The following is a 25,904-nucleotide window of genomic DNA, read 5'->3' as shown; positions in this document are numbered from 1 at the left end:
CCCAGGTAGGTATGGTTTTAGTCCGTAAGTTAAGTCACTTGCATAGGGTAATGCAGCTAGTAAATGGCAATGCTGGAATTTATATCCAACAACCAAGTCCAGAGATGGAGCCCTTCTACATGTTACCACCACACAGCCTGCTCTACACAAAGTGCCCACTGCAGACCACCAGCTAGCCCAGGGTGAAGGTGGATTTCTCTAAGGCATTTGACACATCTAATATGTCTTTATGAATACAATAGAAAAATAAGGCTTGGTAATTGCACAGTTAAGAAGGTCATTAGTAACTGAATGAACCAGTGAACCCAAAGAATGCTGATCCCCACCATGGCGGAGGGAGCTTCTTAGTAGCATCCAGGACCCTAGTGTTCTAACCTAACCTGCAGACATGGGGAGACACTGGATGCCTGAATCAAATCCAAAGAGACTTAGAGAAGGTGGACCAGAAACTGGTTTCCAAGACTAACCTCATAAGCATGCACATGGCCTAATCGTAACACAGCAAAGAATTTCTAGTCTTCCCCTTGCACTGGGATCCACAGTGAGATGTATCTGAAAAATAATTGACAAGAGCTTATAACTTGTTTTTAATGGTTAGTTAGCTAGTTAATTTATATGACAACTAACTTTTTTAAAAGGCAGAGACAGGTGTCCTTTAAAAAACAGTGAAAGAGATTTGAAGCCATATCACATGAAAAGGAGTTAGAGTAGCTGAGAATGTTTAATCCTCGGAAGAGAAAGTTTAGGTAGAATTCTAGGTCTATCTTCAAAGATCTGAAAGATTATCTCTTGCAGGAAGGATGTGACTTACTCTGTGTTAACTGCAGAGGGCAGAGCTGGGACCACAGGTTACAGGGAGGTGGATTTGTCTAATTGCTGTGCAAAGTTCCCTGTCTACCCTTGGAACAATTATGACACCTAACATTTACCGAGTATTCATGGTGTCTGCACTAAAGTAAAGGTCTTTATGTGCCTTAGCTAGAAAGTTGTGGATCAGATTCATACTTATCACTATAAGCATCTCATCATCATTAGTAAAGGCTCCATTTACTGACTGCTTATTAAATTACCTCATTTGATAGCTGCCCTGTTGACTGTTATTATTGTATCATTACTGTTTTACAGATGAAGAAATAAAGAAGTGAAATTACTTTCCTGGAATCATACTGTTTTAAGTTATTGGTTTATAATGATCTGGACCCGAATATTCCAGCTACTAATACTGCCTCCTGGGGTTATGCATATAATAAGGGGTTAGATCAAGGCAGTTCATTAGAAATATAATGTAAGCCGCTAATGAGAACCATGTGTATAATCTTACTTTTCCTAGTAGTCGTGTTAAAAATGTAAAAACCAACCAGTGAAATTATCTTTAGTGTATATAATATACATTTTATATCTTAACCCAATACATTAACCCAACTGAATCATCACATCTAAACTATCATCATTTGTTGGAATGATGTAATCAACGTTAGAATTATTAACGAGCTATTTTACATTCTGTTTTTCACACGAAGTCTAGTGTCTATTTTACACTTAACAGAACATCTCAGCATTAGCCACATTTCAAGCGTTCAATAGCTGCTTGGAACTCTTGGCTGCTAATGGACAGTCAGCACATGGTTAAAATTTAAGTCTCCTTGGGGGGCTAGGGGGTGGGATTGAAACTTAAAGAACAGGTTTGCTTCCACCTTACATTCTAATGCCTCCCTGCCCCCGACTTACCTCCTTTGTCATTTTGCAGGGAATGTATAGCAACTGCCTTTGCCTTTTCTGGTAGAGCCAGCGTAGATATTTCTGAATTTGGAGAGGACAGGTGTTTCTCCTTCCAACAATTGTCAATTTCCCTCCTGGCAGCTATTCGGAGTTAACGTGTTTGATTTCTGCTTTGAAAAGGACTGAAGTAGGTTGTATGAATCAACTAATGTACCCTAAATACCAAATTGGGGGTAGAACGTTTTGCTTTATGCAAAGTTATGCAAAATTAGGGAGTCCCTGGCTTAATTGATGAGAAATAAATCCTTTGGTCGGTAAATGCACAGGTGACTGAGGAGGAGGAAACGTTCTCTTGTTATTTTTGTCGCGCCGTCCAAGGGTCGAGGCAGAACGTCAAAACAAACACATCAGCCTCTTAAGGTAGCTTTAAAACAGCCCACCGAAGTTTCCCCTCAAAATTCCAAACCAGTTGCCCAAATTGAAAGCTTATAAAAAGATGCCGCGCACTTTCGGCCTCCCGGAGGTGGCGCTATGAGGGTGACGGAGTTAGTGCCTGCAAAACGCCGCGTGTGAGCTCATTCGAGAAGTCATGCTCTGCACACATATTATTTATAGCAGAACTGAGGCGTACGCGGTGTTTGACATTTTCTTCTTTTTAAGTAGGGGGACTTCAAAAAGTCGTGGGCACCCCCATCCCCCAGGCAAAGTGCAGTGGGCCGGCGTCAGGGCGCCGGCTGGAGGCGAACGCGCCAACCACGCGTGTCCGGGCGCAGGTGCGGGGGGCGACGGCGGCCACTCCGCAGCGTCCGCTCGGGAGGAGATTTCGCGGCTAATCTCGGGATGCCTTGCAGATGCAAAATGTGTCTCTGGCCAGCAGGAGGAAGGAAGAGGAAGTGAGAGCAGCGGCCGCCGGCGGCGCAGCAGCCGGCCGACCCGGAGTGTAAGTGCGTGTTCTCTGGCGAGCGCGAACCGGCGAGGATGGGCAAGGGATAGAGGCAGAGCCACTCACACCGCCGGGGCCCCGAGTTGGGCGACAGACCCTCCGGTCCCCCTTCAGTGGTCGCGGGGTCGCCAGAGCTCTGATTGCTGGGAACCCTCGCCGCCGCCGCCGCCACCGTCCTGCGACCCCGGGCAGGTTCGTAAAGTTTCCTGGGCTGGCGCGGCGCCCTGACTCGCTGACCTCAGCGGAGCCGGGGAGGGAGCTGGGGCAAGGAGGAGGCTTCTTGAGCGGGGGGACTCTGGGCGCCGCGGAGACACTTTTGTTTTCTCCCTGGGGGCGCCGCGGCGCAGGCGGGGGGTGGCCGCCGGGGTGAAGGCTGCGGGCGCGTGGGGCACTCAGCCCCAGCTGGGAAAGTCAGGGCGGAGGGGGCGGCGGGAGGGCGAGTGGGAGCGGAGGGAGGGGCGCAGAGGAGGGAGCGCAGGGCCGGTGGCCAGGGAACCCGCAGAGATGTTTCGGTCAGGGCGGGCTGGAGGGGGCTGACCGAGGGCTGGGCTGCTGGCGCCGGGGGGCTGGGGACAGGGAGAGTGTGTGATTGTGGGGTTGGAGACCCGAGAGGCTGCGCGGGAGAAGGGACTGGCAGCTAGGACTCCCGGCTTTTCTCAGGCGCTCGCAGATGGAAGGGAATCCCCCGGCGAGCGCGCTCCTGGGAGGGGGCGGTGATGGTCTAGAGGCGGGGAGGGCCGGGAGGGACGCGAGGGGGCGGTTGGGGCAGCTGGGAGCCCCGGGCGACTGTTAGTAAATACCCGCCTCCCGGGGACACGCCGAAGTCCCCCCGGGACCGGGAAAGGAGGTGGGGGGCTTCGATGGGTGATCCCTGCATCAGAGAGGGGGCGCAGCGGGTGCGCCTGCAGAGAAGGAAGGCAGCCGAGCTTCGGGGGCCCTGGAATCCGAGCAGAGAGGGGCGGCCGAGATCGCAGGAGTAGCTTTGAGGAAGAGGAAATACAGAACTCAGCCGGCCCGGGGGTGCGCGCGTGCGTTTGGGATTGGGAAGTCCGTGTGGTGCCGCGGGCGCGCGCGAGGGCGGCGAGCGGCGAGTGTGTGTGTGTGTGTGTGTGTGTGTGTGTGTGTGTGTGTGTGTGTGTGTGTGTGTGTGTGTGTGTGTGTGTGTGTGTGTGTGTGTGTGTGTGTGTGTGTGTGTGTGTGTGTGTGTGTGTGTGTGTGTGTGACCGCGAGGGGCTCCGGAGCCGAGTGACCCTCTGCCACCTAGGGGCTGTTTGAAATTGGCTGCTCCGGGAAATTGGCTGCTCGGGGCAGGGGTTGCTGGCGGCGGGACCTGCGTTGACCTAAAGCCTAGCGCTTGGCCCCGGTAGTGACCCTGCTCTGCGGGCCTCTGGACAGCTCCAGGGACTCGCAGGACATACATATTTCGTGATGCCCAGTGCCCCAGACGTAGGGCCTGCTAACACCACTGGCCATAAATGATGCGGATCTGGTTCGTTATATTTAAGATTTCAGAGAACCTATTGCAAGGGTTTCTGCCTCTGGAGGCAGAGGCCACAGGCTCCTCATTTACGGCTGCCAGTGACTTGGGGGTGGTGTGTGGGGCAGTGGAAGAATTTCTGAGTTGTTGTTCTTGGATTTTTTTGTCTATAAAAAAATAAAAGTAAATAAAAGTTACTGTTTAACCCTAACCGAACTAGTAAATAAAAGTAATTAATGACCCGTATTTATATATCAACTTTACAGAACTGGGCACTGAGTTAGAAGGTCAGACCCCCTGCTGTCAAGTAGCAGCCTTTTCTTCCTTACAGCTGACCTTCTGAACCTGCTCTTTACTATGGTACATTTCCTATCTCTTAAGGGCTGTGGTTAAAGGTTCATGTTGATTTCTTACCACACTTATTACTCACTTTTGTTTATTTTTAATTAGATGGATTGTACATCCTCTGGGGAAATTGTGAGGGAATGACCTAGAGTGTTGGGACTCTGCAGGGGGGATGGTGTGAGGAGGGCAGGGAACTAGGGAAGAAGCTTGGTAGGTGTCAGGGAGGGGCGCGCTGGGAGGCTGGCCCAGACCTGGGTCTGGTGGAATTCAGGACCTGGAGCAGTCACTGGGTTACAGGATGGGTGGTCCTATTGATGGCCTTATCCCCCTTTCCCCCCCAACCCTTTCACGTGTCTCATCTCTCTGCCTTTCTTGACTACAGCTACTCTGACTGCCTTACATTCTTCTTTTACACCAAGTTCTCTCATGAGGAGCCTCTCCCCACCGTGTCCAGGTGGCTCACTCCGTTGCTTCCTTCAGGTCTCTGCCCAGTTATCAGTTTGCAGGAGGGCTTCCCTGACTGCCTCATATAAAATAGCAACCAGCCACTCCCTGGTCCTTTTAAGTCACTCAGTTTTCCCTCTTAGCACTTATTACCCCCTGGCATTATATGTTCACTTGTTTGTTTGATTATTGTTCGTCTCTCCCCTTAGAATGGAAGATCCACGAGGGCAGGAACCTTGTCTTGTTTACAGGTCCAGAACTTAGACTGGTTCCCACATAGTAGGTGCTCAAGAAATACTTGTTGACTAAGATATGCCTTTATGGGAGAGGCTCACCAGGGAAATATACCACAAAAACAAAATACTGCAGCATCAGCAGCAAGTAAGAAGCCCAGGTAACGGGCTTTTGCTTCCTCTCCTCTGTCCTCTCCCCATGCCCAGCCACACTTCTTGCAGATCCCTTTCTACCTTGAGTAAACTCCTCCCCTTAGAATTTCAGCCTGAAGAAAGGAACAGAGAGGTGATTCCTTGGGGGAGTGGAAAACCAGAACAGTTTATTAATAACGCATAACTGCTTCAGATCTGCTGTCTGTATCATCACTCTCCTTGGAGAATGTCTTTTAAAAGTGTGGTGCTTTAGCCAAAGAAAGACTCCCCTGGGAAGAAGGGAATTACTGTGAGTGCAGTGAAGTCAGAGACATCCACTGTATCCCACTCCACTCCCCCAGCAGATGGGAGACAAGGAGAGGAGAGGAGTAAGGGAAGAAGGAGAGGGAGACAGAAAGGGGCTGGGTGGCAGATGCTGGGGAGAAGAGAGATGAGAAATGCCCAGAAGAAAAATGAAAGAGAGAAAATGGATGAGGGGTTTCTACAGTGCTGCTAAATCATAAGCCTTTATTAAATTGAGATAGGGCAATATTTGAGTGTTTTAAGGTAATATACCCCTTTGGGTGTTGGGTGTGAATGGGTGGGGAAAGGCGGAGGAAGGGAGTGCTTTGAAGCCTTGCAGAGAGGATGTGGCTAGGGGTGTGCCAAGGGGCTCTGAGCACACACTTTGCTGACATTATTATCTTTCTTAACACTGAAGGTTTAGAGGTAATCATTCCTATGGAGGACATTTCCTGTCCGGATCTAAGACGGTGGGTACCCTTAAGGTTTGGAACTGAAGCCTGCAACCACTTTTCAATGCCTGAAACCATCCACGTGGGTAGTTTGATTTATAAGACATTCATTTTGTTGAACGTAGAAAAGGTGGGGAATTGCTAAACCCTCTCTACCTCACAAAGCCTCAAGTGTTTGCTGCTACTTGTGCAACTCCAGTTCTGCTGCTTCTAACTAACTAGTCTAGTGTTTTTGAAGCTTAGCATTACGACTAGGAATGGATCATAATATCAATTTATTAGGTCCGGACCAGCAGTTGAAAACATGAAATAGAAGAGAGTACAATGGAAAATTGAGTGTTTTTCAAAACGGACACCAAATCTTAATGTCAAGTGTATCACTTAATGTGGGTCATGATGAAAAAAGTCTGTTTTAATAATTCTGGAGGCCCTAGGAATGTACATTTTAAACCATTTGCCAGGGATTCTGATGAAAGTGGTTCATAGGGCCATACTTTAAAAAACACTTAGCTCCCCGCCCTCCAAAATGCTATTGGTTTAATCTCCTGCAAGAGATGCTGTTTCCAAATGTTGAATCAGATGGAGTAAAAGCATCAGTCATTGACTTAACTTTTAAAATACTACTGCTAGGCCCCGAGGCTGATGTCTTGGCAAAGCTGGAGGGCCAAGTATATGTTTTTCACTTTAGTGATATGGAGAGACAGTAGATTATGTGTAATAACTCTTTCTTTTTTTTTTTTTTTTTTTTTTTTTTCTTTTTGCGGTATGCGGGCCTCTCACTGTTGTGGCCTCTCCCGTTGCGGAGCACAGGCTCCGGATGCGCAGGCCCAGCGGCCATGGCTCACGGGCCCAGCCGCTCCGCGGCATATGGGATCCTCCCAGACCGGGGCACGAACCCGTATCCCCTGCATCAGCAGGCGGACTCTCAACCACTGCGCCACCAGGGAGGCCCTGTAATAACTCTTTAAGTTAGAATAAAATGAGTGAAAATACTCTTTTCTGGACAAGTTTTAGTTTAAGCTTTTGAGGTCTTTAAGGTTTTGAGGTCTTTGGAACCTTACTTCACTGAACTTTTCCTTTCATATTGTATGCCTCACGGTCCCCATATGCATGCTTTTAATTACTTTCAGAGGTTTGCAAAGACAGAAGTAATCTCTTCTGGTGGCAGCCACACTGCTGTGATACACAATCAGATTAAGCTTCTTAGCTGACCAGGGCTTGGGACTGGCTAACCAAAGAAGAAAAAGGCTGAGAACTTCAGCACTGTCCAAAACATCAGGATTTTGAAGACCAGCCATCCAGGGTACAGAGTGTGGCTCCCATGAAATGCGTGTGGCCCGTGAAAGCCTTTGAATATGCCAAGCACAGCATTTTTAGGTACAACAAAGCCAGCCTGCAAGCACAATGCAACACTGGTGGCAGTTTTCAGTTCCCTGGATAATTTAGGTTGTCTGAGTGCCAACAATTGGAACTTACAGATAATAGCCAGAACTGAAGCTCTCAAATCACGCTTTTGATCCATGATTAATTTAACTTGTGACTTAGTACTATGCTTTCTAAGCTTTCACAGGATAAGTGCAGGTCTGTTTGAGCAGATTTTTGTCCCTGGCCTAAGGTGGGGTGAACAGCCAAGTATTGTGTAGGAATCCATGCGGGAGAAGGGATGCTAGCTCATCAAACAGAATTAACCACAGCAACAACCTGGCCTAGTGCTGAGTAGAGAAATTAGTCACATGTATAAATAGAATGAGATGATGAGTCTCAGTCAGTGTTCTAGGCCCCCGCAAACACTGATTTCCAGAATCTGAGCAAGATTATTATTGGAACCTCAATTTTAGGAATTAAGGCTACAGTTTTGACTATTTTCGTTCTAACAGTTAATACGGGGAGCAAAACTTCCCATGGTAGAAAACACTGGAAAACGTCCGTACTAATTGCTGGGCTCCAGGACTGCTATGGGTTGGGTGGGTTGTACTTGCCGGCTAAGGAGCAGTGGTTTGAGGGCGGCAGGACTGAGTAAGCCCTGACTGAGCGTTGCCCCAGGGGGCTGAAGTCACAGGATCCATGCAACATTTTCCTCCATGTGCCGGCAACTGACATGCTTCCTCCTGGAATGCTGTTTTCGAAATGGTGGGGATGAACTGGTATAGTATTCATATCCCATTTTATAGAAGTGGCTTGGAGAAATGAAATGTCACTAGTATATTTGGAGAGTAGATCTGAGCCTACACCCACCTTTTCTGACTCTTTTTACCCTGCTGTTTCTTGCCCGTGCCCCATGACGCCTGTGTTGAATACTTATTCTTCTTGTTGGTTCTCCTGGACTAGGCTGGTCTGAGGCCAGGATCCCCACATTGAGCTATGCTGCGGCCCTCCCAGGGGGCCCTTCACTCCTGTATGCTGGTAGAAATGCCCTGGGTTCTGATGGTTGTGCCCTGGGTTACTGTGGCACCTAGGGATGTGTCTGCCACCACCGAGGCCAAGTCTTTCAGTGCCTCCCTTTGGATATCCCATTCTAAAGCTGACCTCTTTAGTCCTGGGAGTCAGAGATCCTTCTCTCAGGGACAGCATGCCCATCACCCAAGCTCATGATATTGATGCGTATAAGCCAGAATGCAATTCATTAATCAAAAATGAGAATGATGTTGGCCGAGGGGAATAGACACATATTCTTTAGCCAGCATTTTTTTTTCTCTGTGGATGAGTCATGGTGAAAGCAAAAGCATGGAACCACTTGCGGGGATTGGGGGGGGGACCAATTTGGGGGGGGTAATATGTTTAACAGAGTAATTTCCAGCTAGTCACAATTTTTGCTGCTTCTGCCCCATGTATTAATACCAACTAAGTGAACCAGAGACTGGAGTTCTTAACCAGGATGGTTTCTCCCTTGAGTGATGCTGAGGCTACTGATTCTCTTCTTTTTCTTCCTGCAGGCTATTGCCCATTCTATGTTGACCATTTATATCAGGCAGTCTCAACCTTGGCACTGTTGACATTGATTATCCAGAGGCTGGATAATCCTTTGTTGCGGGGGGGGTGTCCTGTGCATTGTAGGAAGTTTACTAGCTTCTCTGGCCTCTACCCACCAGATGCCAGTAACAGCATCCAGTTGCAATAACCAAATATGTCTCCAGACGTTGCCAATTGCTAACCTCCTTCTCCTAGTAAGAACCACAGTTTTTTTTTTCTTTTTTTTTTGTGGTACGCAGACCTCCCACTGTTGTGTCCTCTCCCGTTGCGGAGCACAGGCTCCGGACGTGCAGGCCCAGCAGCCATGGCTCACGGGCCCAGCTGCTCCGCGGCGTGTGGGATCTTCCCGGACCGGGGCACGAACCCGTGTCCCCTGCATTGGCAGGCGGACTCTCAACCACTGCGCCACCAGGGAAGCCCCACAGTTTTGTTTTCTTGCATAAATTAGTTCAACTGTGGGCTATCAGACATGCTAGACTTTTGACAGCAGTTATAAGTGCCCCAGTTTTCTATTTACTGGTTATTCCTTTGCCCTAAGGTGGTTTATTTACAGATGGGTGGTCTCATCCTTTATGTTCATTTATTTCCTCTAGTTCTCCAGATTTCCTCTCTAGCTTCCTCTCCTCCTATAATTGCAATTGTCTCCCTAACCCAAGTTGCTTTCAAGTCTGAATTTCATGTGTATTTCTTCCTGGCACCCTCTGGTTGAAAAAAACTGTAGCTAGTGATTTTATGCCTCAGTTTCCTCACAGGGTCTTGAATTCTGGCCCCTGGTTACTGTGTTAGCTATAACCTCCACCTAATGCGAATAAGATCAGTGAAATGAGGGAGGTGGTCGCAAAGCTCAGCTGGGCTCGTTCAGAGGTCTCTGTCACAAGATTAAGGAAATGTCTGCTTGGGAATGAGTTAACAGGGTGAAATGCCTCCTCTGCTGGTAAAATACGCCTTGGTTAGTTGGGTAGTAATAAATATTGATGTTCCATTAGCATGACCAGGACATTGCTTTAAGGTATTGCTATATGTGGAGTCCTTTTCCACTCTGTCCATTAGATTTCCGTCCTAATCTTGCCACATTTGTTTTCTTATGTAATTATCTGTCAACCTGTTATTTACCTTTGCTGTCGGGCTGCTGTAGCAGAGTAGCATCTAGGGGCTTAAGGGATGGAGAGAGATTGTTCAGCTTGTGTACTAGCTTGTCTCCCCGAGGCAGTCGCCTTCTTATAAGTCACAGCCCTACAGTAAACCTCCACCCTTCCTTCCGCCCTTTGTGCCTTTTTTTTTTTTTTTTTTTTTTTTTTTAGCTTGAGATTGAATTTAGAAAGCCAGCGTTTTGTGTTGTGGGGTTCTGTGGCTGAGCAGTCCTGGATGAGCTATATTTTCCAGGCTGCTACACACAATTACCCTTAATTTCGAAGCATAGTGCATTTCAAAATAATTTTTTTTTTTTCTGTTTTCAGGCTCTTTAATCCAGATGCAGAGCCACAGCTGGCTTTGCCCTTGCCCACCAGAAGGCATGTGGCTTGGGAGGTAGAACCAGTGGAGGGACTTTGGTTAGATTGCGTATTTTTGGCTGAGTGAAGAGTGAATTCCAATAACACTCAGTAAGGCTGGTTTTTTACTTGACTCCTGCCCACCCTCACCACTGCCCCACCCCATCATTTTCATAGTAGCATTTTTATAGTGGGCCATGTGACCTAGTTATTCCAACTGTGAGCCATTCATAGGAAGTGACCAAGTATTCAGAAATTTCAATTTGGGGGAATAGGACTGATCCTTTCATACACTAAATAGTAAGCGTGTATTGTGTATGTATGTGTACGTGTGAGAAAGACACACACACACACACACACACACACACACACACACATACATATCCATGTAGCTCTCCCAATATTGAAAGGTCTTCAGGAGCAAAGAAACTATTATATCACCTGGTAAATCCTTTTTTCTCCAGTGCTTATCACTTTTATAGCAAGTCAGAATAAATCACATTAAATCAAAACTTTTCTCAAGGAATGAATATATTTCCATCATCCTTAGACTTACTTGACTGCCAAGAAGTGAGTTCAACTCGTTAGAACTACTTTCTCAATTACTGTCCATTCTTTGAGAGTTTTGAGAAACATTTGCCTGGATTAATATGAGAGAAGCACAATAAAGATTTATTTATTAATTGTAGTATATTTTTAAAATGTGTGCCATATACTTAAATATCCATATAAATATTATTAAATTGAAATACTGTTGGGCTTACAGCACCCATCATAATACTTCACTCATTCATTCATTCATTCATTCTGCAGCCATTTTGATCGCATTTTATGTCCTGTAGTCAAGTCTCTTGCTGGTCATTATAAGACCCGCTTCATATGAGCAGTGTGGTGAGAGGGGCTGGAGGGGAAACAGATCCATTAATAGATAGTCATTATAGAGTGTGATAAATGTGTGTTTACAGTGTGTGCAGATCACAGAGGAAGGAGCTCACAATGAAATGACTTTGAGAAGGATCTGGAAAGCTGAGTGTTAAAAGAAAGAACCTGGTAAGACCAGGGAATACAGCCATCAGGGTAGTGGGAGAATGTTTGAGAGAGGCCTTGTGTCAACTCTTCTGGGAGCTGGGCATTTGGATTGAGCAGAAAGGAGTGCTAAAGGATTTTAGGCAAGGAAAAGACACAGTTGGAATTCAATAAGAAATCTAAGTCCCAAGGCCACATGGAAGATAGATTAGATGGTACAGCAGGAGGGAGGTGCCAAGGAAAGATGGAAGCTGTAAGCCCTTTCCTTCTACCCGAATAAACACACGATCTTGGTCAAATGAATAAATAAAGCAGTGTGTTTCCTGTGTAAATGCAACTCCATCTTCAAGTCTGAGTAGTGGGCCAATACTCTTCCTTTAAAGAGGCAACTTCCAGAGGGCCAACCCCTCCCCCCTCAAGCTGGATTCAAGCCAGAAGGAAAGGATATTGACGTTGATGAAAAAAAGATTTGCTGACTGAATGAATTTGGGGGAAAAAGGGAAAAGTCTTTGAGGTGTAAAGCTAAATAAATACATACTTGTTGGTTGAGGGTTCAAATTATCTTTTGGACTCTCATGGGTGGTTGACTTGGTGTATGTTAATTACCTTTCTCAGCCTCAGTTTTTTGTTTTTTTTAAGAAGATGTTGGGGGTAGGAGTTTATTAATTTATTTATATTTATTTTTGCTGTGTTGGGTCTTCGTTTCTGTGCAAGGGCTTTCTCTAGTTGTGGCAAGCGGGGGCCACTCTTCATTGCGGTGCACGGGCCTCTCACTATCGCGGCCTCTCTTGTTGCGGAGCACAGGCTCCAGATGCGCAGGCTCAGTAGTTGTGGCTCATGGGCCTAGTTGCTCCATGGCATGTGGGATCCTCCCAGACCAGGGCTCGAACCCGTGTCCCCTGCATTAGCAGGCAGATTCTCAACCACTGCGCCACCAGGGAAGCCCTCAGCCTCAGTTTTTACACCTTTCAAATGGGCGTACTATAAGTCTCTACATCTTGGAGTTGCTGAGGTAATTAAATAATAATTGTAAAGTAGGATACCCCAAAAGCATTGGGTTGGACTTGCTATTATTGTTGATGTTATTAGTACTAATTCAGTAGTTTTTATTCAAGTTTTTTATTCAAATACGTTGCTAAAATCATTTAAAGACGTACATCTATTATTTTATCTTCTTTAAGTAGCTTGGGGAATTCCTCCTAAAATCTTGACTAGACTATTAGGTTGATTTACATATCTTTTCTTCAAGAATACAGCAGAAGTAAACTGCTGAAAAACAGGTCAGGTAAAATTACCATCAATTGTGAATTAAAAGAACTGACATAACAAATCATGTTAGCAACGTGGGGTCCTCAAATAAAACCTCTTGTAAATGGATCTCTATCCCCCATTCACTGACAACTAACCTGGGATTTTACTGTTTTATTATTATTTTACTTTGGATAGAGAGAACGGAGGTTGCTAATTGGGGGTCTTTCCCTTTCCTTGAATCCAGCCTTCTGGGGGCTGTTTGTACTTGTCCAGCGTGGATTGGAGCCCAGTGAGAAACCCCCAGTTTGTGAAGCAGTAGTGGAGGAGCATTTGGCAGGACTTTAATTCGGTTGAACTGGGTTTCATATGATTATGTTGTATGTTAAGGAGTTAGCTCAATGGTTCCAATAACGCTTTGTAAGTGTCCCTTTCTGAATCATTTGGAACTTCCTGTGAGTAGGGGACAGTTCAAATGTTCATTGACAGGTGGGTGGTAGGAAAGTATTAATTTTTCTTCTTTAACCTGAGCCTAGAAATCAGATTAGAAAATATTCTGGAGATGAAAAATAGAAAAATAAAAGTAAGACGTCTGTAATCCTGAGTGCACAGACCCAGTATAGCTCTGTCATCTCAGCATGATTAAGTGTACCAACTTTCTCTTTCAAAAGTGCCCCAGGTTGGACAATTCATTTTATGACCACCTAAGTAGAAGCCACCTGTTTCCATTTCTACTCATTCTGTCTGGCTATTGCCAGTTTGTTTGAGTGCCTTTTCTACTTTCTGTTCCTTCAGGAAGGCAACAACTAGCTGACAGGCTCCCAGCTCATTAAGTAGTGGTTCATGTACCCGCCACTTGGTAATGGCTTTTATGGAGTGGTTGAAAAAAAAAAAAAAACCTCAATGTAGACACTAAACTGCCATGAAGTATGGGTATAGGAGAGAAATGTGCCAAATGAAAACTACTTCTCCAAGCTTGTGCTTTGAAAAGTATAGTCCGCGCACCTCCTATTACTATAGTCATGAAAAGTCACTTATCAATCACTATAATCAAATCTTGTTTGGTACCTGACAAATTATATACTCTCTTCAGTGTACAATAAAAATCTCCATCACTTTCTCTTCTCCCAGACAGGGTGATAAGTATGGATTTTTAAGCTGCTAGATTGTCAGTTGTGTGACAATGCCTCTTTACTGTATATCAGGATTAGTGCAGAGCTATAAATAGGATCTAGTGTTAAATAAATGTTTAAAGACCCATAAAAAGATTTTTATAGTGAAATATAGATTTACAGTAAATCACTGGAGAATTATATCCATACCAAAATATATATCAGATTAACAGTGAGTCAAACATATTAATTCACCTTGGACCCATTTTACAGATGAGGAAATTTACTTGTCAGGGAGGCTGGCTGCCCAGATCAATGCAAGGCCCAGGGAAATGGTATAATAGCAGTTGTTATGTTGAATTTCACTCTTCTTTCAAAATCGAGGAATTTTCTGCAGCGCACCGAATGCTACGCTCTTTTGCTTCCAAGTCTCCGTCCATTTGTCCAATTCATTTTTGCCTCAGTTGAACCCATTACATTGGAATATTGTGTTTAGCTGGGAACAATTTGCTGTGAGAGCTTTGCTTCAGGAACATGTAAAAGAGCACAGTCAGGGCAACAAACCATTCATTACCTGAGCCAGGGCCTACTGCCAGCAAGATGGCAGAGAAAAGAGGGCAGTAATGGTTGATTCGTTTATATCCCCGTGAAATATCATTCCACCGTAGTAGAGATTGTGTTGTAATTATGGCCAACTTATTGAGGGCCATTCGAAATCATTCAGATATGCTGCTAACAATTCTAGCATTTGAAAATGCAGTGGAACAGTCTGAGAATTGGCACCCGAGAATGATAAGACGCACGAAGGCGTACACAAATATAAGAAGTAAGTCATCATGGAAACCAGGTCTCTTTTCATTTCAACATATGTCTTTCAGACAATGAATAGGCTTTAGGGTAATTTTTCATAACTAGATCAATGCAAGGCCCAGAGAAATGGCATAATAGCAGTTATAATGTTGAACTTCACTCTCCTTTCAAAATCCAGGAATTGCATTAGGAAGAGTTGGGCTCATCCTTTTGAAGTGGTAAATGCAAAAGAAGGTATCTAGTATCATATGCAGGGGAAGGGAAACTGCCATAGGACTTAGTCTTCAGGGTGCTGGAGAGACCCTGGAGCTTTTAACTTTTAGGAGAGGGATCCGAGTGTATTTTAAATTCCTGGTGGCTATTGTGGGTCTGCGTTTGCCTCCAGTGTTTGCTTTTTAGATACTCTTTTAATTCCTTTGTTCATTCACAAATATTTAATGAGCATCAGCTATGTTCCATGGGTGTGCTAGGTGATACATAAACAATGGTGGGTTTCCTTCCTAGGGAAGAAAACAAAATAGTCCTTTAGCTGATGTCATGGGCTACTTAGACACCGGTGGAGGAAATGTACATTACTCAAAGGATCGCACAAATAAATGTGACATTTAAACTGTGCCAGGGACTGTGGGGGAAAGGGCTGATGCTGGGAGAGCCTACAGCAGGGGGATTTATATAGTCAGGGAGATCTGGGAAGAGGAAGAACGGATTTTACTGGGGAAAGAAGAGTCCCTGCGGGTGGCTAGTGTGTGTGAAGGTCATGTGAAGGGCGGACTTGGATGTTGAAGGAACTGAAGACCAGAACGCTGGGCAGGGGACACTCCAGGCCTGGATTAGGCTGAGGAGGTGGGCTCGTTGGGACCACGGCTCTGGGCCTTTACCAAAAGAGCAATGAGAAATCACTGAAGTGTTTATCCAGGGGAGTGATGTGACCACATTTATGTTTTGCAAAGATCTTTCCGACTTCAGTGTGTAACTTTTACATCATTTAAAACCGGTCACAGTGTGACTGCACCATTACTACTTTTAGAATCTTAACAATTTCTAAAAGAATCAATTGAGCCACTGGTGTCTCCTTCAAATTTTAAAGAGCAGTTTAACTGAGTGATTTAGCATGGGTATTGCAACCACTTAAGAATGATATAGTACCGAGATCTGTGGTTCACAGACTTCAAAATGCCTAAGAATCGCTGGGGACCCGGAAATTGCATTTTAACAAGTCCGTCAGGTGATTCTTTTTTTTTTTTTTTTTTTTTTTTTCCGTACGCGGGCCTCTCACTGTTGTGGCTTTTCCCGTTGCGGAGCACAGGCTCCGGATGCGCAGGCTCAGCGGCCATGGCTCACGGGCCCAGCCGCTCCGCGGCATATGGGATCCTCCCAGACCGGGGCACGAACCCGTATCCCCTGCATCGGCAGGCGGACTCTCAACCACTGCGCCACCAGGGAGGCCCCGTCAGGTGATTCTAATGCAAGTGGTCCTGATTCCACTTTGAGGAGCCTGGTCCTAGAAAGTGCTAAGGAGTGAAAGAAGAATTATAAACCTCAAGGTAGAACATTATCAGGCAGCCAGTAACGGATGGATCCTCTTTATTGCCTGGGTTTTAACTTGGACCTCTTCTCCCCACACTGGCAGGATTTTCTTGCAGTGCACCTGAAATGGATTCTAAATCCTTTGAGTTTCTTCTAATTTATTCCCTAATCCTTTCATATGCAGCTGTTTTCTCAGACCTGTGGCTTACTACTTCTATGTCTCTGATATTTTAGATTTCATTTTGTAGCCATTTCATAGGAATCTTCTTATGTAAGTGCCGAAGAAAGCCACGAGGCAGGGAGGTAGTGGGGAAGCCTGACCCGACGAGGAGGGTGGTGAGAAGCCCCTCCATGGATTTTGCTTACTTCGCCATCTGAAGCAGGAGACTGAGCACATTGTACAAGGGAGAGACCAGACCATAGTTGCCACAATGTGGAATTGTTTCCAGGGACGTAAAGGGCCAGGGATACAGGAGGATTACTTTGGTGGGGGAGGGCGTCTCCTTTAAAGCTATTCTCTAGTGCCCTCTTAAAATTCTGCTCAGAAACCGATCATGAGGAAGAGAGTGGGCTCACGGCTGTTCCCCAGGGAGTGTAAGAGCCCAGAATTCCTTCGCAAGTGAAATTAGGTTGAAATGAACATTAAGAGTAAACTTAGGACAGAAAAGTCACAGAAAAGGCATCAGGCAATTGGTGGCGAGAAGAGAGAATGAAGTGCCTTGAACCCACATCTCCCCCTGGTCAACGTGACACATCTCAGTAGTCACCTCCTCAGGGAGCCTTCCTTGATTTCCTGGTATCCCCTCCTGGGACACGCCGAGTGCTTCCCTGTGCTGGCATTTATGGTGCCTCTTGTGCCTCTTTACGCTCTGCTTCCTGTCTTTGTTCCTGAGTAGACTGGAGGTCCTGAGGGCAGATATTCCCAGTGCTGAGGCCACAACAGGTGCTCAGTCAGTGCTTGTGGGGAGAAGCACTGGGGTACGTGTATGTGAGCACTGCGTCCTTTTGGAAGAGCCCTTTAAAATGGCTTCTTTGCCCCGAGTCAGGGCTGCAGGGCCACGTGGCTCGGGGATGGCTGACGTGTAACTCTCATTGCACTCAGTTTTGCTGAAGACCAGTCCTGCCTGAGGTCACTGTGATGGAGGTGGGGGCCAGACCAGATGTCAGATGTGGAGGACAAACGGCCGCTGGCCTTGCAGTGCCTTAATCCTGTGGTGGCAGTGGTTACTGCTTTACTGTCATTCCACTGGACCCTGCGTGTAATGAACGCTCCAGAGGAGGACACCAATGTTGTCATCACATTCTGTCTGCAGAAGTATTTATACCTCGTGTGTCTGCTTGTAATTCTCTGCTAGTCACCAAAAAATCCTATGGGGCAGAGATATTAGAAGAGCATAAGCTGGAAGAATGTAGAAAACATTTCTTGGCTTCAACCCTGAAACTTCTACCCCCTCTGTGCCTTCATCCACAGTTCAGCCAATGTTGAATCTGGAGAATATGTTTCTCTCTTCCTTCCTCCCAGGGCCTGTGGGCGACCAGGCATTCATGACACAAACTGGGGCTGGGATCCTTACCACATACGTGGTTACCTTCATTTTATTTATTATATTCTGAGAGCACTGTGACCTTTATAATTTATGTTTCTAGGCTAAAATTGCACATTATTTTTCTAGCAGCTATCAAAGGTTTCAGCTAGCAATTGAAACTTGATAGGTGTCGTGGCTCTTCATTGCTGGAACCATTTATCCTGATGTTCAAGTGCTGAGCTGAGCCCATTACTTTTAAGCCAAACAGCACACACACAGTAAACCCTAAACTTAGTGTTCTGAGTTCACTCTGGAAGTAGAGCATATTTGGGCCTTTGGAGCCACATTCTCAGACCTTCCACAGCCCTTTTCTCCTTCAATTAAATAACCAAACGACTCCTTGCTTCCCCAGTGTGGGGATCATGCCAGTTGCTGAGTATGTCTATTCCAATTATGTATTCTGGAGCTGGGGAAGTAACCGCAGGATGGGTTTGGGGACCCACTGCAAGATGGATCTGAGCTGAAACCCCATTGATCACTTGAATTCCATAAGCACCTTCTCGGACTGGTGGGCCACCAGGGACATTTTGGGTCTCCTGGAATTAGTGTCAGTTCAGAGGCTGTGACCAGTAATCCTCCAAAGGTTTGGTTATTTCCTATTCCCCATTGCACAGTCTCCTCAGTAAAAGGCTGCCAGTTCCTTCGGGGGAAGACTGGGAGAAAGATTAACAGTATATATTTTTGGCAATGTACCAGGGTCCTTCCTCAAGGGGGCCCAGCCTCCCCTTCATTTAAGGGATTTTGGGTCTATAAAGTGGTTCAAGTTGGGGAATTGATGGAGGGGCCACGACTCTGTTTTTATGGTTCAGGTTAGACTTTCATTCACTTGACCTAGAACTTTCCTGTTTCTACAGATCCAGTAAGAATGTAGTAGGCTTCCTATATATTTCACTTGTAGAAACACCATGGTTAACTAGCTAACACCATAGGTCTGTGTGAATCCCGCTGTTCTGATTGCTGCTTCGACTCTGCTGTCTATATGGGAACCACGCCACACTAGAAGGTACTTAAATAGAACCCTTGACTGGCTGGAGGCCTGACGCCCTCGCTCCCTTAGACACTTTGCTGAGCTGCCTTGGGGGAGTGACAGAGGCAGGATCTCCACAGCTAAACAGATGGAGTTTGAAATTACTCATTCTCTACTTGCTGTGGGCAAATTCATTAAGCTCTCATAGCTTCCATTTCCTCTTGTATAAATGGAAATGGTGTCCATGTAATGCCATGATAAAATGAAACACGTTGCCAAGGAACAGAGTTCCTTGGCTCCAGCGGGTGTGCAATAGATGCGAAAGGATATATACGTTTTGAACCTCTCCTCCAAAATTGTGCGTTCAAGACCAACAGTTGGTTAGAAGGGATGGAATTAGGAATCACAAATGAACTCACAAGGTACACCATTCCTGTATCTTTCCACACCCCTCAGTTTCGCTGACTCTGAAACACGTGCTCGATTTTAACTTTCGTAGAAAAAAAAATGCCATTTCATTAGAATAGGTTATGTCTACAAGAAAATTTCATGATGTTTTCTGTTCTTTGCATTATGACTTTTTAAAGTTCACTGTGTTTTCCACTACCAGAGTTGATTCCTGCGTCTTATTTTTCTCTCTTTAGAGAAAATAAGGTCCCTAGGACAGGTGACCTTCTCAGTGCTTCCCTGATGCTGGTGCAGAGTCCTGTTTGTGGACCCCATTTGTGGACTTCATTCACTGACTCATTCTTTAGACACTCGATGCCAGGGAAGTGGTGATACACAGGGACTGACTTTCCTCCCTTTTGGGGGCAGGAGGCAGTCATGGACACACCAGTAACGCAGTGTGGCTGATACTCTCATGCAGGCACCAACCACTGTCGCTATTGGTCAACGTCCTGCTTCATGGGAGATGTTGTACCTCATGAGCTCTGCAGGCTCTGGTGGTCCAGGCATGGAGTTCAGCGTCAAGTGGCCAGAGTCTTGGTCCCGGGGTTGAACTGACTATAATCTGTGCCTACCTTGATGGCCTCAGTTTTCTTAGCTGTATAATATGGAGGAAGGGGGCTAGATGTAATCAGTGGGTCCCAACCAGAAATCTCTGGATCAGTCAACTGCTTCAGAATCATCTCAGTGGTTACAAAGGATTAGAATCTGGGCCCTCAACACCAGAAATTCTGATTCTGGGTGAGTTCTGGAATCCCTATTTATACAAAGACTTCCTGCCCTAGCCAGTTGTGCGATGAAGCCCCTTTGGGGAATCCCTGGATGACTTCTAGGTGCCTCTTCCCTATGGTTCTGCTCTTCATCCTTTACAACCTGTTGCCCTCTTAAATGTCTCCTGCAGAAAGCCTTCTGACCTCTGACTGATTGGTCTCCATAGAGAATTAATTCATGCATCTGTGCAAAAAAAGAGAAAGACCAACCTCATCCATTTGTGCTTGTTTACTTTTCTGTCTCTTCTTTTGGCCTGGGGGCTCCTGAGTATAATGAGGGCACCATATTTGTCTTTACATCCTCTGTGCCCTGCCCATTGCCTGGCATGTGGAATGTACCCAAAGGGGCATTTTAAAGACAGCAAGATGGGAGAGTATGAAACTGAAGATCAGCCCTTCTCTCTGCCTGTTAGCACATCTGGGAAAGGTTTAAGAGACGTTTCAAACAAATCGCTCCAACAGGTTTGCCATTGCCCATTGAGTTGGTTAATCTATGCTGGCCCCTTCCTTTCAAATATCTGACTGTTACAGAGGTAACTGTATTCCATCCTGTAGCCTTGAGACCCCCAGGATGGACGTGGAATCACTGAGAGAAGTGGGAGGAGGAAGACAAGTTGGACATTAACAGTTTAAACTCAGGGGTTTTGCAAATACAAGTACTTCCAATATATGACTTGGCATTCCCTCTGTATGCCTCCTCCCTTCCCCAATTGCAAAAGACAACCGACACTATGTGTGCCCAAATCATCCTCTGGACGGAACAGAGTCACACTGAGAAAAGGAAAGTTGATTTCCTGGTTGCCCTCCCACTCACAGAGTTCTGGGTGGCGCCATCCCACACTATTTGCATCACTGAGCTACACACACACTGCCAAGACTGCGTCTTAAATTTAAACACATTCTCAGGAGGATAAAGAAAGCCCGAGGGAAGAAGGTAACACTTCGCCATAGAGGTGCGTAAGCACTGTACATTGTATGTTTTACTTCTGCTTTTGGGTTAAGGACAGAACATTAATTAAAAAGTAAAAAGCTCATCTTCTGAGCAACAATTAATTTGTGCATTGCTGTACTTTCATCTGTTGAGCCTTTGAATTTTTGAAAACATAAAGACTGAAAAATATTTCCTAGGGGTCTCTCCAGTGTGCCTTCTCACTTAATTGTTTTGATCTTTAGGCTACGTGTTGACTTGAGAAAGAACCAGTGTTAAAGAAAGAAATGTCATCGTAAAGTTCTGGTTCCTGATTGCCGTCTGTGTGACACAGATGTGACAGGACTCTAAGCGTGTACTCTGATGTTCACTGGTTCTGCCCCACCCCCGTCCGGAGTCGGATGCTCCCATTTAATCAAGGCTGTTAAGAAGCAACATAACTGGATTCATTAGCCTGAGTTCTGAAAGCTCCTCTGAAGAGTTATTTTTGTATTCATCCAATTTTAATATTTGGGGACAGGCTGAACCACTTTCCAGGTGCCAGAAGTGATCATTCAGTTTTCTTATTAAATACTATTTTAGATTCAAAACGATTATTATTTTTTTTGTGGACTGCTTTGTGCCTTTGACCCAGTTCTCTTTTCCCTGGGATGTGTGTCCTGAGAGGATGAGGTTTATGATATTAGTAATACCTGGAATATTAATCCCTTTCAGGTGAAATCACTGCCCAGCACACACACAAACACACACACACACACCCTCCCTTCCCAAACATGCATCTTTCATGTGGCTGAACTGCCTGTGGAGCATGTATGGGGAAAACTGATTTTTCTCCTCTTTTCAGAACGAGAAAGAATATACAGAGGCCTTGTGAGACAGAGCTGGAGTAACCAAGGCCCCTAACTGGCAAACCTGGGCACTGTTGTCGTTATTGTTCCTTTTAAGCAGGACTTTCGTGCTCCTGGATGATGTGCCAGGAAGGAGGACCACAGGCCTTGCAAGAATGAGCGAGCGTGCCATTCACAGAAGTAGGGAAGCTGTCAGCAGCCATTTCCTCTAACTATAATTTGCTACAGCCTGGAAATGAATAAGCGACAGCTATTAAAAGGGCTTTAGAATGATTGCAGTTAAAAGTAAAGATATTATAGCAAAGCTATTATAGACTACCACTTATACTTGTTTCTACTCATGGAAGGGCTGGACATTGGGGCCCATAAAATGTTTACAGAATAGTATCCTTTTCTATTGGTCTTTTCTATTTATGACAGTCTACAATACTCTTTATGTCTTTTTCCATTTCATAGTGGCTTTGGTTTTGCTGATGTCTGAAGGAGGGTGACATTACATTGGAGGGAGCTGTGACACATTTTCAGCATTGGTTGCTGCCAACCTGGGGTGAGGTGACTGGGGGTTATTTCATCTGAGTGTTAGAGTTCTTCAACTTGTGCTTTTTCTGGGGGTGGGATGAGGGTAGAGCAGGTGCTCTTGTTCTTGGCTGGGTGTCGTTATGCCTGTTATATGCTTTTTGTGAGTTTCAGTTGTGGAATTCAAAAAAGTCTTAGCCCGAAACATATCTTAAAAATGTCTCCCCACCTCTCAGCTAATGTAGCACATCCTAGAGATGCCATTTTTTTTCTTGTGAATTGAACTAGAGGATCGTTGTCCATTTTGGCAAACCATTTTGTTCCAAATAAGTACACACGTTAATTTGCTTGACAGAGGAAAAGAGTACCTGTATCTGAACTTGGGAGAGAATTCTGAAGGTCATTCTTGCTTTGGAAAGTCCCAGGCAACTCCATGCCCTTTGTCATCTCTGATTTCCAGCTGTTAAATGATTTGAATCTAGTTTCTAAAAAGGATCCCTTCGATGGTCTGAACCATGATGCTTCCTTGCTGGGGCTGGGTGGTTGTTGGCATTTGTAAAGCTTTGTTTGTGATTTTTCAGGAGAGATGATATCTCATCTTTTACTGAAAGGATCTTGGAGATCCTGAGTTACTGCTTCCCAGTGTGTGGTGTTGAAGATGATTCAGGTATTAATGCTGGCTTTTGAAAGGTATTTAAATAATTGTTCATTCATTTTAATGCATATTGGAAAAAGGTAACAAGCGCATCAAATATATGATTTCACAGATTTTCATGCGTAGGGTGAGACTAAGGTGAAATAATTTTAAGAGAAATATTAAGTAAAATAGGGCTGGAAAATAGTCTTTGAAGAGCTAGAGTTTGGAATATGCTGATATAATCCAAAGTCTGCCTTTTGCCAGTGATGAGGCTAGATAGGGACCAACATGCCAAAGTCTGCTTAGTGGTGACTTTGGGACAGAAATCCAAACAGTGTGTTACACTAGTGAATAATAACAAGGACAGCTAACCTTTACTGAGTGTTTACTGTGTGTGATGCAAAGTGATTTATACACATTATCTCACTTAATTCTCACTACAGTCCTTTGAGTTAACTACTATTGATATTCTTATTTTATAGATAAGAAAGCTGAAAGTTTAGAGAGGGTGAATAGCTTGCCCAAGGTCATAGAGCCAGAAAGAGGCAGAACCAAAGAGAAAGATGGACTGCATGTCAGGTGATCTTAGGTCAATGAGAATAGTTAACATCAAAGAAGACCTTGAAGAAGGGATCCTTTTGTTAGGAGATTGGAAGACCTGCAGAGCAAATATTTGTTGAGAGCTTAAAAGTGTGCTGAACTGCTAGGCACCAGGCACCAACTGAGACTTGCCTGGAAACCCTTGTGAATTAAGGGTTTTGTAGCCTTGTTGGAGTGGGTGACTTTCGTAAGACTTTCTTGGGGAGATTCTCTGTGAATTAGCATGTTAAATGCTGAGAAGCCTGCAGTCAGGGATCTGTTTTCTTCTGTAACATGTTGGTTTTCAAACTCAGTTAACCACAGTTTCCCTCTTTCTCCAAATAAAACCTATCACATTTTGCAGAACCAATATTCTGTGGAGCACTCATTTGTGATCTCACCTAATCCTTTTAACTCATTGTACACGTGAGAAATCTGAGGCCCATGACTTGGCCAAAGTCAAAACTAGTTGTTGGCAGAGTTTGTGTCATTCGTTTATTCATTCAATGGATATACATCTAGTGTATGTAACTATAATTGCTATCAATTTTGGTGTGTATTACTCTTCGGTACATTAAAAACAAAATGTTCCAGAGGTCCCTAGATTGAAGTGAGTCTACTGGTCATCCTTGCTAAAAAGCCAATTCTGAAACCATTGACCTTAGGCAGTCCTTAGAAGACATTATTTATGAAAGCAGTCAAGTTGGAAAATCATCTCTATAGGTTTCTCAGCATTGCTAAATTGTTTCATTGGCTAGAATTTTCATATCACATCTGTTTGTTGATTCCTGGGCTTTTGGCCATGTTGCTACAGTGCCAGAATCTCTAAGGCTCTACCCAAATTGCTAATATGGACAGATTCCTGAGTAGGATATAGTTTGTTTAGTTACAATAGAGATGGGACACAGAATCTTATCAGATGGCTAGTCTTTCATAGCTTCTGTTTGGAGGAACTACCTGTGGGTACTGGGCAATGTGTCCATCTGGTGATTTTCTGAACTATATAGCACACTGTGGCCTTGTAAATCTCTGCTCATGAATACTGAAGAGGACTCATGGAAGGATGCATAGCTTCTGTTGCATCATACATTTCAAGCATACAAAAAATGGCTGATGTTGGTACAGTATGAGGGGTCTATGAGTCCACTGGGCTAGAGGTTCTGAGCTGCCCAGGTGGAAGATAAAGAAGGTCAACAAACAAATGGCTTTTCCACTTGCATATCTCCTTTTCTAAGGGATTTGTGACTGAGGAAGATCATTTTGCTATGGAGGAAATGATGATCTGGTGCTCATGGCTCTTTACAGTTTGCTTTGTTGTCCTGGGAAAGGGGGAAGTGCCATGCTGGACCTTGCTCTGCATTCCACAGGGGACTCCCTGCTTCTGAGGGGCCCTCACCCATCAGATCCACCCACATAGCCCTCAGGAAGCAATACTTCATCTCAAGCAGAGCATTTAATTTAGGAGAAGGGTATCCTGAATTTTAGATAGGGGTATTTTAATGGTTAGAAATGCAACCTCTCTGGTAGAGGGCACTTATGATTTAAAAGAAGAGAAACGGAAATGAATCTGACACTGTCTGTCAAACTCATTTCTAGGTTTCTCATGGGAAATCTAGGTTTCCCCAAGAGGGTATTTCCCTGAGAAGGAATTGTTTATTTCATTCTACCTGGCTTTATGGATCACAGCATAATCAGACATTTATTTCTGGGCAAAAAAGGCCAAAAAATACTTATATAAAAAGGTTAAGAATTGAGATAGATGTTTTAGAAGTAATATAAAATGGGAAGCTGCAAGTTTTATTTAGCCTCAGAAGTGAAAGCAAAGCTGTAAGAGGTTAGGTAAAGAGACACAGGCTTAATCGTATCTGTAGGAGTTTACTGTAGGCGATGAGAGGAACGCCTGACTACATAGAAAAATGACTTGAAGGGAAATGGTGGACTTTTTTCCCTTTCATATTTTTAGGAAATAAGCTGTAATGTGGAAGACATTGGTACAGGTCAAAGAGCATGATACCTGGAGCTTGAAAGAGCCAGGCCTGAATCCCACATTCTCCACTTATTAGATATGGGAATTTAAGCAAGTTATGTGATATTTTTGAATCTCAATTTCTTCAGCTGTAAAATGTAGATAATAATACAGACCTCTAGAGGATGCTATGCAGTGCTTAACAGGCCTGACACATGAGGAGTGCCCAATAAATTGTAGCTTTTATTAGGAACTATAAATAGGAAAGTATCTAAGTGGTGCCCACCACACCTGGAAAGGAGCTCTGAAATGCCCTCCGGAGGTGCTGTAGACCCTGTGACTTAACTTAGTGTGGCATCATGCTTGTCCAATTTTGTTTGTTTCTAAAGAAATCATATAGTGCATCATTATTGGAACACATTTTAGAGT

At 44.8% G+C, this 25,904-nt stretch overlaps 1 protein-coding gene across 7 annotated transcripts in view; it reads left to right on the top strand.

The window, feature by feature from the left end:
* ELMO1 (engulfment and cell motility 1) overlaps positions 1–25,904 on the top strand; it is a 596,918-nt gene that overhangs the window by 30,447 nt on the left and 540,567 nt on the right. For 3 of the 7 annotated variants that reach the window (XM_082632557.1, XM_082632559.1, XM_082632558.1), the window contains exon 1: positions 2,594–2,854. The exons of 1 other annotated variant lie outside the window; for it this stretch is intronic. The gene's annotated coding sequence lies outside the window, so the exon portion shown is untranslated. Of the gene's footprint in view, positions 1–2,588; positions 2,855–22,298; positions 22,325–25,904 lie in introns of those variants that run through there. 3 more of the 7 variants (XM_082632562.1, XM_082632563.1, XM_082632564.1) reach the window with 3 other exon arrangements.

The sequence above is a fragment of the Mesoplodon mirus genome, assembly GCF_964341445.2.
Source record: "Mesoplodon mirus genome assembly, chromosome: 9".
Lineage (NCBI taxonomy): Eukaryota > Metazoa > Chordata > Mammalia > Artiodactyla > Ziphiidae > Mesoplodon > Mesoplodon mirus.
The sequence above is the reverse complement of the archived record's forward strand: the minus strand, read 5'-3'. Positions and strand labels throughout refer to the sequence as shown.